Below are 15,074 nucleotides of genomic sequence, written 5' to 3'. Positions count from 1 at the left end.
CCAAGTGCTGTGAAGAAAAGACCTGTTTCAGGCCTCTCGCCTCAGCTCACAGGTGTCTGTCTTCTCCCTGTGTGTTTACATCACCTTTGCTCTGTACCTGCCTGCATCTACATTTCTCCTTATTTCTCTGTCTCCAAATGCAGTCACATTCTGAGCTACTGGGGGTTAGGAGTTCAAGATGTGAATTATTGGAGAGCACAATTCAACTTGAACAGGTCCCAAAGCAACTTGCAAATCGTGTTGTGGTGTCTCTGGTACCATGAAAGAAATTGCTTAAAATAACTGCGTGATTGTGGGGCCAAGTTCCATCTTTCGAGTGTACACAGATACGTATATGTATTTATGACATATGTGTACACATGTACACGTGTGTATACCTTAAAGATTTTGTGAATATTCTTCTCCTAGGAGCAGTGATGCAAAAGAATCACCTTGGATCTAGGGCGGATAGTTCACTGTGGGTTACTCTCCAGATTTGAGAACAGGGAAAGTCAGAGCTGAGGAACTGAGATTCAAGGGTGCATAACGCAGAGATAGCCCCTATTCCACAGCCATTTCAGAGGGGGTTTGGCCCCTGTTCCCTTGCAATGGAGAGTCAAAGTCTGTAATGCTCCGACCACCTCATGAGAAGCTGTGAAAGTAAGTAAGATTTAGGAGAGTGTCAGACTCACCTGAGCAGTCAGTCCCAGAAAACTTAATAATAAAGCAAAGTTTTCCCCTCAGGAAGAAAAATGTGGAAGAATGAAGGGATCCCTGCAGAAATTCCATCAGTCAGCACCCCTCCTTGAAGCAGCAGCTGGGAATAGCACTCTGCAGGCTGGTGCTGCTAACAGAGAAGCCCTCTCAGATGTAGCCAAGTAGACATCTGTTATCAACGCATTTGCAGGATTTTAGGGGCCATAAATTTCAAGAGGCACCTTCCATAGGGTAATGAGAGCAAAATGGGCCCCTGGGGTCAAGAAACTGTGTGGACGGGGGAGTGGGCTGATTGTAACAGGAACAGCAAGACTTGTGAGAAAGGAACTTGGACTAGAACCCTGAGTGGATGACACTGGAATGAGACTCCTGACAACAGCTTCTGCCAGAGCTGGTCTGGTTTCCCCGCACAGTTGTGGCAACCTGACCTCCCTGGCAGGCTTAGCCCCAGTCTGGTCTTTCCTAGATTTAATGCTGACCTTAGATAGAAAGTATTGTAGAAGGCTTTGGCCAATATCCTTGGGTTGGGCAGCACTGCCCTGTATTGTCCAGCATGGATATGGTGCCATAGTTTTCACAGCTGGGCTTGTGCTTCATTCCCAAGATTTATTATTGAGCTTTCACGTCAGTTGTGCTACCCAGATTCCAAGTCTCTCATTTGGAAACATGTCTCTCTCCTCTAGCCTGAGGCCCTGTCTCTCAGAGCGTGTGTACCAACCCCTGACCACCATGGGTGCCAAAACCCTGAGAAACGCTGCAAGCCCCTGCCTGGATGTATTTCTCAACAGAGTCGTCACTGGGCTTCATTCCTTCTCCATGTCACCCCCATTACTCTGGCAAAACACCTTCCACTCAGCCACCTCCCACCTAACTCACTGTTCTTGCTCCTTGTCTTCCAGTCACTAGGTTCTTCCTGTTAGCCCAGACTCTCGATGTGAACATATAACCAGTATCTGCCCCATCCTTGTAAGGGGATTTGTGTCTGTTTTAAAAGGTATGCTTTATGATTGTTCAGATGTGGTGAGGCCCGCAGGTCAGAAGACAATACGATTGAAAAGATGATTTGTTACTCACAGTTCCCAGGACAAGTGGACCCTGCATGCCAGAGGCCCATGTGGAAAACACTGGTGTCACTCAGGAGGCAAGAGGGAGTGAGGGGAAGACACAGACAAGAGTCTTCATTACAGTTCCCACAGGAAGGTACATGAGACAGGATAAGCAGGTTTAGGATTGGCTAGTTTGAATTATCTTAACGGCCCCTGGGGCTGTCCCCAGTGGTCCAGGACCTGGCCCTGAGTGATCAAGGCAGCAGAACCATGGCCCTGAGTCAGGGCTCCTAAATAAGTGGGTTGGGGGTACGGCTCTGGATTGGTTGGTTTGCATTTGAAAGACACACTAGAAGGTGAACCCTTTACTATCTCTAGGAATCTCTAACTGGGAGCGGCAGGCAAGACTGCAGACGTCAAAGCATCAGAAAGGAAGACCTGGTTAATACAGCCTCCAAAAGTCTAAGCCACATCCTGCTGTGGTGAACTGGGTGTACCCTGTCCCATCCCAAGAGACTGTTCTTTCTGTCTTATCTGAAATAAAGGCACTAGTGCACCGCTGTAAGGAAGGGCAGCAGCAAGTCTTTCATGTATGGGCCCTGATGAGGCAGGTCCGATATTGGCCTAAAAGACCAGGTGCGGGTTTCAGCACCAAACCCGTCAGAGGTGTGCACTTGTTGCCTGTGTTTTGCCCTCGAGTTACACTAATTTCTGTCACTTTCAGTAGCTGCTCTAGCTAGACTGGTCTCAGTGTGCCACAAACCTATCATCATCACTGCTAAATCCAGGCACTTCACTTCTGTTTTTCCCTCCTCTAGAGTTCTTTTCTGGCTTCTCTCCGCCTCTCCAAAAGCTACCATTTTTCAAAATTGAGGTTTGAGAAGAAAAAACAAAAACAAATTCTAATGACTCATAGCCCTTCTATAAATTGAGAACTATACAAAGGTCTTCACATATTATTTCCTTTAGTTCCGTTGGTAAGCCTGAAGGTCGAATATCATCAGCACAACTGTATCCACTAAGACAAAGAGAGGTGTAGCCATTTAACTGAGATGCTACGCCAGGCAAGAGGCAACGCTGGGAGTCTGCGTCTGCGGAGTCTGACAGCAAAGTCCCTGCCCTCTGCATTCCAGATGCAACTCCAAGCCCCACCTCCTCCTGGCAGCTGACCTCAGTCGTCACTCACTTCCTTCCTGGATGTCACTCAACTGTTCTTGGCAGATCACACATTTCAGATTTTAACTATGGATTTACCAGAAACTACTTGCCATTTAGACCACATGCTCTTGGGAAGTAGGAATAATGTCCAACATGACTTCTGTTTCCCACAAAGTATCTCGGTGGTTCTCCCTAGATGCCTAAATGATTGGCTTTTACATCTGAGACAGTTTGAATAATCGCACTATTTTCCTTACATTAAATGGGCAAATCGAAGACCACAAATTAAGAGATAAAAACAAACTAACAGTTCTGATTTCCGATCTGTGATGTTGAGATCTAGAAAGAGCATTGCTCCGGGATCAAAACTAGAGCTGAGGAGGAGAAACACTCACGAAGGTCACACCTCTGTGAGCCAAGGACGCAGGTGGAGACCGAGGCTGGGTCAGAACAGCAGAGGATGTGTCCGGCACCATTCCCCGCACCAACAAGCTTGGAGCACGAGTAGCAAGGTGCCACGGGGCACTGCGGGGAGCCAAGGGCAACACTGCGGGGAGCCAGGTGCGACACTGTGGGGAGAGCTAGAAGAGACCGGCGCTCTCCACCGCGCAGCACGGAGGGAGGGCCTAATGCTGAGAGTGGAGCAGACTTTGAGAAACACGTTGGGGGAAACTGTCCCCACATCGAATACAGAGGATCGCTAGAGGAATCTGAAGACTGTGGACCATGGAGGATAATTACAGCAACCACAAATCTCAGACCCCTCCCAACTCCTCACCAGATGAACACAAATGCCCACACTAAAGGCCCCGCAGAACACCCACTTCCACACATAAAAACCTCTAGCTCAGTCTCTACTGTCCTGAACAAGATGTGTGACTTTCCAACAAAAAATTACAAGGCACGTGAAAAGACAGAAACAAACAATGCGCTGCCAAGAGACAAATCTGCAGCCAGGGGTGGTGGCTCACACCTGTAATCCCAGCACTTTGGGAGGCTGAGGCGGGTGGATCACCTGAGGTCAGGAGTTTGGGACCGGCCTGAACAATATGGTGAAACCCCGTCTCTACTAAAAACACAAAAATTATCCGGGCGTGGTGGTGCACACCTGTAGACCCAGCTACTCGGGAGGCTAAGGCAGGAGAATCGCTTGAACCCAGGAGGCGGAGCTTGCAGGGAGCCGAGATGGCGCCACCGCACTCCAGTCTGGGAGACAGAGCGAGACTCTGCCTCAAAAAAAAAAAAAAAAATGGAATCTGCATAACTAGACTCAGGTGCGACACAGATGTTGGAGCTATCTGATAAAGAGCTTAAAATAATTATGATTAATAAGTTAAAGCCTTCAATAAAGAGGTGGATGATGTTTAAGATCAGACAGATTATTTCAGCATAGAGATGGAACTGTAACAAATAATGTAGTTCAAATCCCAGAAATAACAGACAGTAATAGAGATGAAAAGCATCTTCTACAGCCCCGCTGGAAGACTTCACATAAGCCAGAAAAGAATCAGTGAACTTAAAGACAGGTCCATAGAAAGTACCTAGGCTAAGACACAGCAGCAGAAACAGAATAATGCGCCCAAGCACTGTGAGAGAATATCAAATGATCTAACACACGTTTACGTGGAGTCTCTAAAGGAAAAAGAGAGGAGGAGAACAGGACAAAAGAGATAATAGCCAAGAGTGTCACAAACTTAATGACAGACAACAAATCTCCAAGCCACATAGCTCAGAGAATACCACGCAGGAGTACCAACACACACAGACACACACACACAAAGACACACACACACAGACACACACACACATACAGAGACATACACAGACACATACACATACACACACATACAGACACATACACACACAGGCACACACACATACACACAAAGACACACAGACACACATACACACACACATACATACACACACACAAAGACACACATACATACACATACACGCAAAGACACACACAGACACATGCACACACACACCCATAGACACACACACAGACACACACATATACAGACACACACAGACATACACAGACATACACATACACATACAGACACATACACACACAGACACACACACATACACACAAAGACACACAGACACACATACACACACACATACACACACATACAGACGCACACACAAAGACACATACACACACGCACATACATACACATACACACAAAGACACACAGACACATGCACACATACATACACACAAAGACACACAGACACACAGACACACACATATACAGACACACACAGACACACACAACACACATGCGTACACACACATATACACACAGACACACACATATACACACACACACACAGAGACATACACACACACACACGAGCACATGTGCATGCTTGAACACATATATTTTGTATTCAAACTGAAAACAAAACACAGATAGGAAATCCTGAAGTCAGCCAATGAAACACATTTCTGTTGGGAGCCAGCTTTCCACAGCTCTCTCCTGTTTCTGAACATTTTATGAAGTGTGTCACTGATGGCTCGTTGTCATTTGTTTGTTGTCTCTTGTCTTCTACCAGTGTCTATGAAACTACGGCAGGTTAAATTTTTAGCTTAAAAGTAGGATAAAAGCTCACACCCTTTATAGTTCTTACAAATTGTATAACAAGGAGCACAGAAAAATTACAGTAGATCTCACGTCAGAAATCACGCCATACAGAAGGCAACGGGGTGATATCTTGAAAGTGCTGAAAGAAAAAAAACATCAACTCGGTGTTTTATTCCCTGAGAGAAAATGAAGGAGAAATAAAGACTTTCTCAGACAAATAAAAACAGAGAGAAATCATTGCCAACAGACCTACATACAAGAAATGTTAAAGGGAGTTCTCTGGGAGGAAGAAATATGATACCAGACAGCAACTTTGATTTATACAAAGCAATGAACAGTGTTAGAAACAGAATAAATGAATATTGGATCCCTAGGACATCAATACTTGTCCCAACCATCCCTAAGTTTGGTCACTTGGTAGCCAGCCCCCGAGTGGTACTGATGGGAGAGGATCAGTCCTACCAGCAGGCTGGGGAACCAAGGCAGTGCACTAACAGTACTGAGGCCACCTGCATCCTATGGTTTTAAATGCCTTGACAATAAATAGCACAGAGAACACTCAGAGTTGAAGTAATTCAAATGTGGACATGCTTTGAGGGCATCAATTCTCGGGTCTACAGCTGCTGCAAAAGGTGTCCAGACTCTACCTAGAGATGGGAGCAATGTTCCTTTGTCTGAAATGAACGGAATAAGAGAAACATGGAAAAGAAAAGTCTATGAAGGGGACAATTTATTTAGGGAAACTTCAACACTCCATAGAAACAAGAAATCACAATGGGAGGTGTTTTGCTTTGTTAGTTTGCATAGGTGGCAGCAAGCTTAGGGTTTTTTTCTGTTCACTTGGACCACGGACCATCTGGACTATGCCGGTGTCTGGGAAGCATGATGGGACAACATGCCATTACCAGTGTTCAGCAGTATCCAGCTCTCTTCTTCCTTCTGGGCAGATGGGAGACTCTGCTTCCCAGACGCTTGCAGTTAGGCAGAGCCACGTAACAACTTCTGGCCCAGGAAACAGGAGCCGAAGCAGTATGTGTCACTCTCAGGCCAAACCGCGAAAAGCCTCTCCACAGCACCTGAGCTTCTCATTCTCTGTCAAAGAACCAGGTCTGGTGTGGAGCTGGTAGAGCAGCAGGCGAACGCTGTATGAATTGCTGGATCATTGCACGGAGGACAGCGGCCCTGGAGAGCTGCCTGGACCCACAGAGGATTCCTATACATTTTTTTCACGTTTAGCCACTGGGGGCAAAAAATACCACACGAAATTAACAATTTTCAAAACTGTTCTTTTACCTAAAGCTCTTTTCATATCTTCAGAATATTTTCTTAGACACAACAGAAAATTAGGAGGCAAGAATAAAAAAACTTCAGAGGGAAAATATTTTTTAAATTTTCATTGTTTTTTTTTTTTTTTTTTTTTTTTTTTTTTTACTTTTAATATATCAGCAAACGTAAGGCTATCTTTGGTTCTGATGCAACTGGCATTGATCATGTTCGTGAATATAGCTATGATACCAGGGCCAAACTGTTGTTTTCCTGTCTCAGAACAACGTGATACGGAAAAGCAAAGTCCCTCATGTGATGAACATGTCTCCAGTTTGCAATCAGTTGAAAATGCAGTGGGCTCACAGCCAGAAAACATTCTTGTGCTGGATCTTTTTTTCAGCACCCTAAATTAACCAGCTGGAATTCCCTTTTAAGTGCCAACCTACTCAGTTTTTCAGAATGCAGAATTTTTCCTTTAATGGGAGATCTGTCTCTCATCATAAAGATGGAACCGTGCATTCTTGATGTCTCTCAAAAGCAGACTTTTTTTATACAGTAAGCTCAGAGGAGGGTAAAGACAGATGCCAGAGCACTGATTTGAGACAGGGATGTAGCCGCTGTGCACAGACTCAGGTAGAGCACCAGCTATCGCGGAGTGAGACCCTCAGCACACTATCCAGGCCTGCCTCGTGCATAATAGGTCAAGAGAAAAGAGGCTGCTGTAAATAAATATCTAAATTAATTAAATCTATTGATGAGAAGGAGCTCCATGATCTAGGAGCAGAAGAATTGATGCAATATTTCAAAACTGAAGCTGGGCATATTCTTCCAGTGTTTCTCAAATTATTGTTTGGGAAACTATAACACACTGCTCAAAGATCATCTTAATTCTGAACTACCCAAAATCAAAACGCAAGACAGTGAGGCCTATAAAACTCTCACTGTACAAAGATTAACTGATGCAAGAGAGGTTGCCTATTTATTTATTCAAAACACATTACTCGCACGTCTGTTAGACGCCAGGTCATGGGCTCGCCTACCTCATTATGCAGTGCATGGTATCTCGAGATGCCAATACTTTGTCCTCCCTGAATGTTTTCTTCTCCCCAGTGTAGCAGAGTGGGTAATGGGCGTGGAGTCAGCCAGCTACGGCATGTTCTAATACTATACCCTCTTCAGCTACTTCACCTGAACATTACTTCATCTTTTCCTGCTTCAATATCCTCATCTATAAAAATGAAAATCATATCAGTAAGGGTTAAAGACTTAAGACATATAAACCATTTAGAAAAGTGTCTGTAACATCACAGAGCTCAGTGCTACTCATTATGATTTGCTATTATTATTATTCTCAGCCCTGATTCAAACTCATAGCTCTTTCTTGTCTTGGGGGAAGTGTATGACAGAGGGGAAAGTGGAAGTGTTTAGTAAAGGTAAGGGGATCGTGCACACCAGTGGAAGGCTCTGAGAACATAGCTTGCCAGTGGCTCTGAACCCTCCCAAAAGCCGCCTCCTGCCACAGCCCTGTCCTTGACTGGGAAGGGAACTCTTGCTAAATACCTCATAGGCCCTGGGTTTCCTCAACCTGCCCTCAGGGGTCTTCCCTCAGTGGCACAGCTTGTTATTCACACTGTCTCTTCCCCAGGCAACCAGAACCAGGGCCCAGTCCTGCTTTTCCTTGGATCAGGCCACCAGGTGCTTGTCTCGGCCTTAGACAGCCTCAGCTAGTTCTGGTGCAGAGCAGGTCTTTGACCTGTCCCATAAAGTCCACATCTTTGCATAAAGTCATTCTCTGTGATCCTACACTCATTTCCCTTCCCCTTACAGGACACGTCCTCACCTGTTAGGAGTAAGCTAGAGCTGGCCTGCACTGGCTAAGTTGACTATGCTAATGCCTTCTGAACTCTGCTCAGTCATGAGATGTTGATAGCCTAAAACTGGCCATGGAGGGAGTATTTACACCTCAGAAATGCAACAGATGTACATTAGAACTTTTTTACCCAGCTACCCCTCTGCCTCAGACCTAGAGGCATAGAGTTCCCCATCCTCACTCTCTCTGGAGACCTTGGTGCAGACCAGAATCCTGGGCCTTTTGCTTAGTTGGAAAAAAAAGGCGGATAATATTCCCCTAAAACGGTCTCCTATGTAATTCCAATTTCTTCTCCACACTGTTGCCAACGTTTTCTCTATACAGCACAAACTCCAATAAGCAAAGTTTAAACTTTACCATGACATTCACCGTCCTTCTAATCTGGCCCTAACCTTTCTCTTTCCTGCTTTTATCTTAACACACGTTTATGCATTCTCTTCTAGATCCCAGTGACCACTTGCTATTCCCCAAAGATTACCTGCACTTTCAGGCCTCCGTGCCTTTACCTATCCATGGAGTGCCCAGCCTTTTGGCCTTCTTAGGCTACATTGGAAGAAGAAGGATTATCTTGGGCCACACATAAAATATACTAACACTAATGATAGCAGATAAGCTAAAAGAAAAAGAAATCACACACAGAAAAATCTCATAAGGTTTTAAGAAAGTTTATGAATTTGTGTTGGGCACATTCAGAGCCATCCTGGGCCTCATGTGGCCTGTGGGCTACGGGTGAGAACAGCTTGGCCAATGCTGTTTCCTTGTCCTAGAATGTGCCCTGTTTGAAACTGACCTCTGAGGCCATCTTCCCGCCTGTGGAGAGCGGCCCTCTCACATCCCTTCCTCTTCCCTCCGGTAGAACATTAGCAGCCCCTAAGTTTAGATGGCTGTGCTCACGTTTCCTCTTCCCTGCTATGTTTTCTGCCCCCAAATGGGCATCTGTGTCTTACCTTTATATCTACTAGACTAAGATAGACCTCAGCAAAATATCCATGCTCAAAACATTTGTGACTAAATGAATGAAGGTCTGGATGAAGCCATTGAAAGAAAACCTTGGAAACAAAAATTCTTCTTCCTCTTCCCTTCCTGAACAATTCATTCCAAAGGCCACCGAGTGGGTTTGGGCAGGAAAGACAACTCTGCCACAGTGAGCAGACGGGGACAGAGTGAGGTGGCCCCAGCACAGTGCAGAGCCTGGGTGGGAAAGGAGGGCAGCCAAGCGGGGCCAGGCCGCAAAGATGCCGGTGTCAGAGCCCAAGCCGGGTAGGAAGGGCCCCCACACAGAACTGTGACAAAAGACACCTGAAAGAGGCTCTCACTAGCAAAAGCTCGAAAACAAAATCACCATCAAATACATGATGGTAACAGGATATAATTTATTGAATAAAACAGAAAACATAAATCCTCAAGATGTAAATAAATACATGAATCAATTGGAGTTTGATGAGAAACCTCATGTTTTTATAGGCTCAACATACTTCCCACCAATATGTGCTAATTGCAAAGGAAAATAAATAACTTGAATGAATAACTTTAACTTTAGTATATTATATACTAGATAATGTGTGTGCAATAGTTATGAACACAAAGTACTATTATTATGGCAGCACTGAATACTCCATCTACCAGTGAAGTAGACATTATTTTAATTAAGTGATCCAGCTACACATGATCAGTAATGGGACAAATCAATGTTGGGCACCTCCTTTTGTGATGCAGTGGAAGAAGAAAGCAAAGTGTCTGTTTTTCATGGTATTTCTGCCATGTTTTTGTGGTATTTCTACCAGCGATGCATATCTTGTATATAATAATGAGGAAACATCCAACAAATCAAAATTATTGGGCTTTCCACAGGCATTGGCCTGTCGTCTTCAAAGGTATCAAGATACTGAAGGTCAAGGAGAAAACGAGGAACTTTGCCGAGTGAAGGAAACAAGAAGGGCCGCAGCACTCCCTTGACTTGTGGGGATTATGTGGGGGTTGAGATGAGACTCGGGTGGGGACACAGAGCCAGACCACACCAACATCTCAGGGCAACAGGGGATTCTGAACTTGACACGCTTGCTATGAAGAATAATATTGTTAGGACAGTTAGCAAACCTGAATTGTCTCTGCAAATTAAATAGTAGAAACATATCAATATTAATTATCTGATTTTGATGATGATATTGAGCACATGTAGGAATATTCTTGTTTCTAGGAAATACAGCAGAGAATAGTCAGAGGCAATGGGGTATTCGATCAGTAATTTGTTCTCAAAAGGATGAGGAAAAATCATTCTTTGCCTTGTGCTTATAACTTTTAGAATAAAAACTATAAACAGGGCCGGGCGCGGTGGCTCACGCCTGTCATCCCAGCCCTGTGGGAGGCCGAGGCGGGCGGATCACGAGGTCAGGAGATCGAGACCATCCCGGCGAACACGGTGAAACCCCGTCTCTACTAAAAATACAAAAATTTAGCCGGGCGAGGTGGCGGCGCCTGTGGTCCCAGCTCCTCGGGAGGCTGAGGCGGGAGAATGGCGGGAACCCGGGAGGCGGAGCTTGCAGTGAGCCGAGATCGCGCCACTCACTCCAGCCTGGGAGACAGAGCGAGACTCCGTCTCAAAAAAAAAAAAACTATAAACATTGTGTTAATGTATAAATTATTTCTAGTAACTGATAATCAATCAGCCTTTTCTGGAGAGCCACCTACACTGATTCTCTGTGTAAACTATTTTTACTGAGTGTTAGAGAGAAGACCTTTTGATTGTCTTTCTTTTTCTCTTGGCATATTTGGTGCATGTTTTTAATTGTAAAAAATTAAATATTCATTTACTTCATAAGTATTGTATTTTTTTTAAACTTCTGAGTATGAGTATTGAATTTTTATGCTAAGAAAAATAATTGTGTTTTGGTTTGGTTTCAGCGCTATTTTTTTAAAAAATACGAGTAGTAGTAGCAAAAATTAATTTATTTAACAATCTCTTTTCCTAGATCCACATTTGGTTTTCGTATGTTTGTGAATGGATAAAAGTAGTTTGGTCACTGTTGCCTCAGGGTGTTTTAAAACCGAAATGGAATATATCAAAGCAATCAACCACAAACATATACACCCGTGCCCTCAGAGGAGGCACATGGAGCTAAGTGATGACCCTACACCGTGCAGGTACAAACCTGACTTCCCAGCTCCTTTGTTCAGCCCGTCATCTTCCTGGGAAGCAACATGAATACTTGGTTTTCAGTTGCCATCTTTTCCTTGATTCCGAGATTATATGTCTTCATATTTTAACAATTCTGAAATAAAGAGTAATTTTTAAATCTATGTTCAAAGAAATGTGATTGCCTGTACATGTATGAGCATAGCTAAATATGTTGGAATAGATGACAAAATGTTTAGAGCAAGGGGAGGTGAACCCATGAAGAACCATAACACAGGCTCAAAAATACTATCTATCAACAGCATTAAGCAGTTTATGAGAGCCATAAGTCAAACAAGGAAGCCATAAAACAACAAGAATAGACACAGGCTTTTCCAACGTGCATCCAAGGCATGGCAGCCAGTCACTGTCCTGGTGCTGAGGAGGCCTGAGCAGGAGCATGGGTTGTAAGATGCAGATGTCACTGCAATATTGCCATCACAGAAGATACTGGAAAATGATTCAGGAAAAACCTTAGACTTAGGACGTGACAAAGGTTTAGACTCAAACTTTGGAACATAACATTAATTGGCGTAAGTAAACATATGCTATGGTCAGCATTAAAATTTGTCTACATTTCATGCATTTTTAATGCATAAAAGCTGTATATATTAAAAATGAGGGTGTCACAGAATTTTTTTAAAAACACAAAATCCATAGTTTTCACTGACACAATGACTAAAATGGCAAATCATTCTTCATTTTCAAAAGCTAATGATAACATAAAGATGGAGAAATATGGGATTTGAATCCCTAATTCCTTAATGTCTTGAATTAGAGTCTTAAATCTCCATAAGGAAAGGGTAGCTGAAGAGTTTTCTCAAGACAATGAGCCGGGGAAAACATGGCACTGTGCAAATAGCGTGATGTCATATCAGATGGCTTCATTCTTCAGTTTACAACTTCTCTTTCACTTCCTCATCGTTCTCTTCCGTGTGTGCCAGTGGAAGACTAGGTAGGGTTACAAGATCTAATAATGTTCTTGACATAGAGTCGGCCCTCAATAAATATTTGCTGAGGGCCGACTAAATAACTGCTAAATAAATATTTGTTTATTCACACTGACTATTTGAACAAACCAATTGATTGAGTAGAATTAGTTCAGCCACACAGAAAACAGTGTTACTATCCCCTCTGCCCTCCACGGCTTCTAGCATGGATGATGTTCTGGGCCCCATTTTCATTCTGTTTATGTGACCTTGAAGGGTCTTACTGTGGGCTGCTGAAGTTCTGTGAAAAAAAACACATCTTACAGATCCTATTCAACTACAAAAGAAACTTGTCAGTTAGAGAATTTTATTCTTAAAATGCCAAAACACCTGTCTGTTTTGAAAGCTAACCTATAAACCTTTTCCTTTGTAGATTATATTTCATTATGCTGTTTTGATTAGAACTCTGTTTTACTACACCCTAGGGTGTCAGCATGAAGAGTGAGGCTGAAATACAATTGTGATTCATGGACTAATGAAAGTCTCAATACTTCACTTGCAACATGACCTTTATCTTCACTCTGGAGCTCTCACTCAAAGAGCTAAAAGGTCCTGCTGGGCTCAGACATCCTATATTGTCTCTTTCTTCCACAGTCTAGATACCAACGTTTGTAATTGTGCAGCAGATGGATATCAAAAAAATACAAATTAGATACAAATGGGGTCATCTTTGGCCTCTCCAACTTGGCCCATTCTTTTTTCATCAACAGCAAAGGTGCCCCGTTTCAGCATACACTTCCCATTTGCCAGTTACTGGCTTCTCGGGTTTTAGGTGTCCTCTTTGACAAGGGGGGACAAGCAATTGAATCCAACAAGAAAGGTTTTGGCCCTTATTTTCTCCTGCTGATGAAATTTGCACAAATATTAAAAGAAATCTTTTGGCTGTGTGGACACAGTACACAAATGCAGACTTTTTTTCTGAAGGGCTGTATCTGGTCAACATCCACAGGGTTGTTTTAACCTAGTCCTGCATTAGAGATATCCTAAAACTCGTATAGGACTCTTAAGAGTTTACTTCATAGTATCATGTAAAATCAGTAAGCATTAAGTCAGAAACAATGGGCCAGGTAAGGTATTATATTAAATTAAGTGGTAAAAACAGCACAGAATGTGGAATTGGAAGTTCTGTTATTGATTTTCAAGCACTACCTATCAGTTAAAATTAATTAGATGTGTGACTTTTTCAGAAATTTGACCTCTTCATCCTTAAAACTGAGAATATGTATTTATAACTAATAATACCAAGAAAAGTATAATGACTATATTTACTTCACAGGATTATTTAGAAATTCAAAGAAGATAATGTTTGTACAAGAATTTATGACCACAAAGTACTATTATTCTGGCAGCCCCAACTCACAAACAAGAAGCCATCACATTTGGTGACCCTACAAAGGCACGGTAACCTTCCAATAATTCTAGATGCCTGGGAACGTGGCCCGATTTCCCTATCCATGCTGCAGGATCATACGGCAGGGAATGAATATGATCCAAGAAGACATTCTCTTCAGTAGCAAATTCATCATGGTCAGAGGTAAAGGCACGGTTAGAAGTTCACATAGTCGTGTGTGACACCACAGTTAACTTGCTTGAAACTGACCTACGTCCAGTGCCAATATTTCCTAGGTTCTTTTAGGATTGTCCCTAGTTGATTGCAAGTTTGAGAATATGGAATGAAGATAATATGCACCATTCACAACTTATGGGAAATATAAACCCACAACGTGGTACATTTGTTGTGAAGTCGGTCTGGATCCCATTCAAGGACTCAGAGGTGGGTAAGCCCACACGAGCCTATTCTACATAAGTGAAAACCAGCTTTAAAGGGCACCTGGTAAAGTGAGGAAGGCCTAGGTCTTGGGAGTGTTTAAACAGAAACTAAATAACCCTTAGTAAGAAATGTTGCAGGACGGGCTTAATCTTTTGGTAGGAGATTGGGCCACCTTTGAGGGTTTCGAGTCAGTCTCTGTGACTCAGTGACATTGCTTGTTTGATCAGTTTGTGTACCTAGACACTGCAACTAATGAAGTAAATAACACATATAAATTTAACTGAAAATGTTTCCAAGATTCAGATGTCAAATTTTATACTGTATAACTTCCCTTAGGCCACTTCTGTTGACATTTCTATAACCTGAAGACAGTATCTGCCTAAATCTTCCCCAAAAACAATAATTTTAAAGTTTGATATCCAAAGTTGAAAAAGATATAGCAATTATTCCCACGTGCACTTAATATTGGAGGGAAATTAGGAGGCTTGAAAAACGCTCATCCCTTTTTG

General features: G+C 43.1%; 1 long non-coding RNA gene across 1 annotated transcript; it reads right to left on the bottom strand.

The window, feature by feature from the left end:
* Positions 1 to 6,317: 6,317 nt before the first annotated feature.
* Positions 6,318 to 11,906, bottom strand: LOC115895398. The gene is made up of 3 exons (XR_004055598.1): positions 11,783 to 11,906; positions 7,804 to 7,991; positions 6,318 to 6,736 (listed from the first exon to the last, which is right to left on the bottom strand). It is a non-coding gene; the product is annotated as an uncharacterized LOC115895398 (long non-coding RNA).
* Positions 11,907 to 15,074: the final 3,168 nt, after the last annotated feature.

This window comes from Rhinopithecus roxellana, chromosome 2 (assembly GCF_007565055.1).
Source record: "Rhinopithecus roxellana isolate Shanxi Qingling chromosome 2, ASM756505v1, whole genome shotgun sequence".
NCBI lineage: Eukaryota > Metazoa > Chordata > Mammalia > Primates > Cercopithecidae > Rhinopithecus > Rhinopithecus roxellana.
This window is presented reverse-complemented; position numbering and strand designations above follow the sequence as displayed.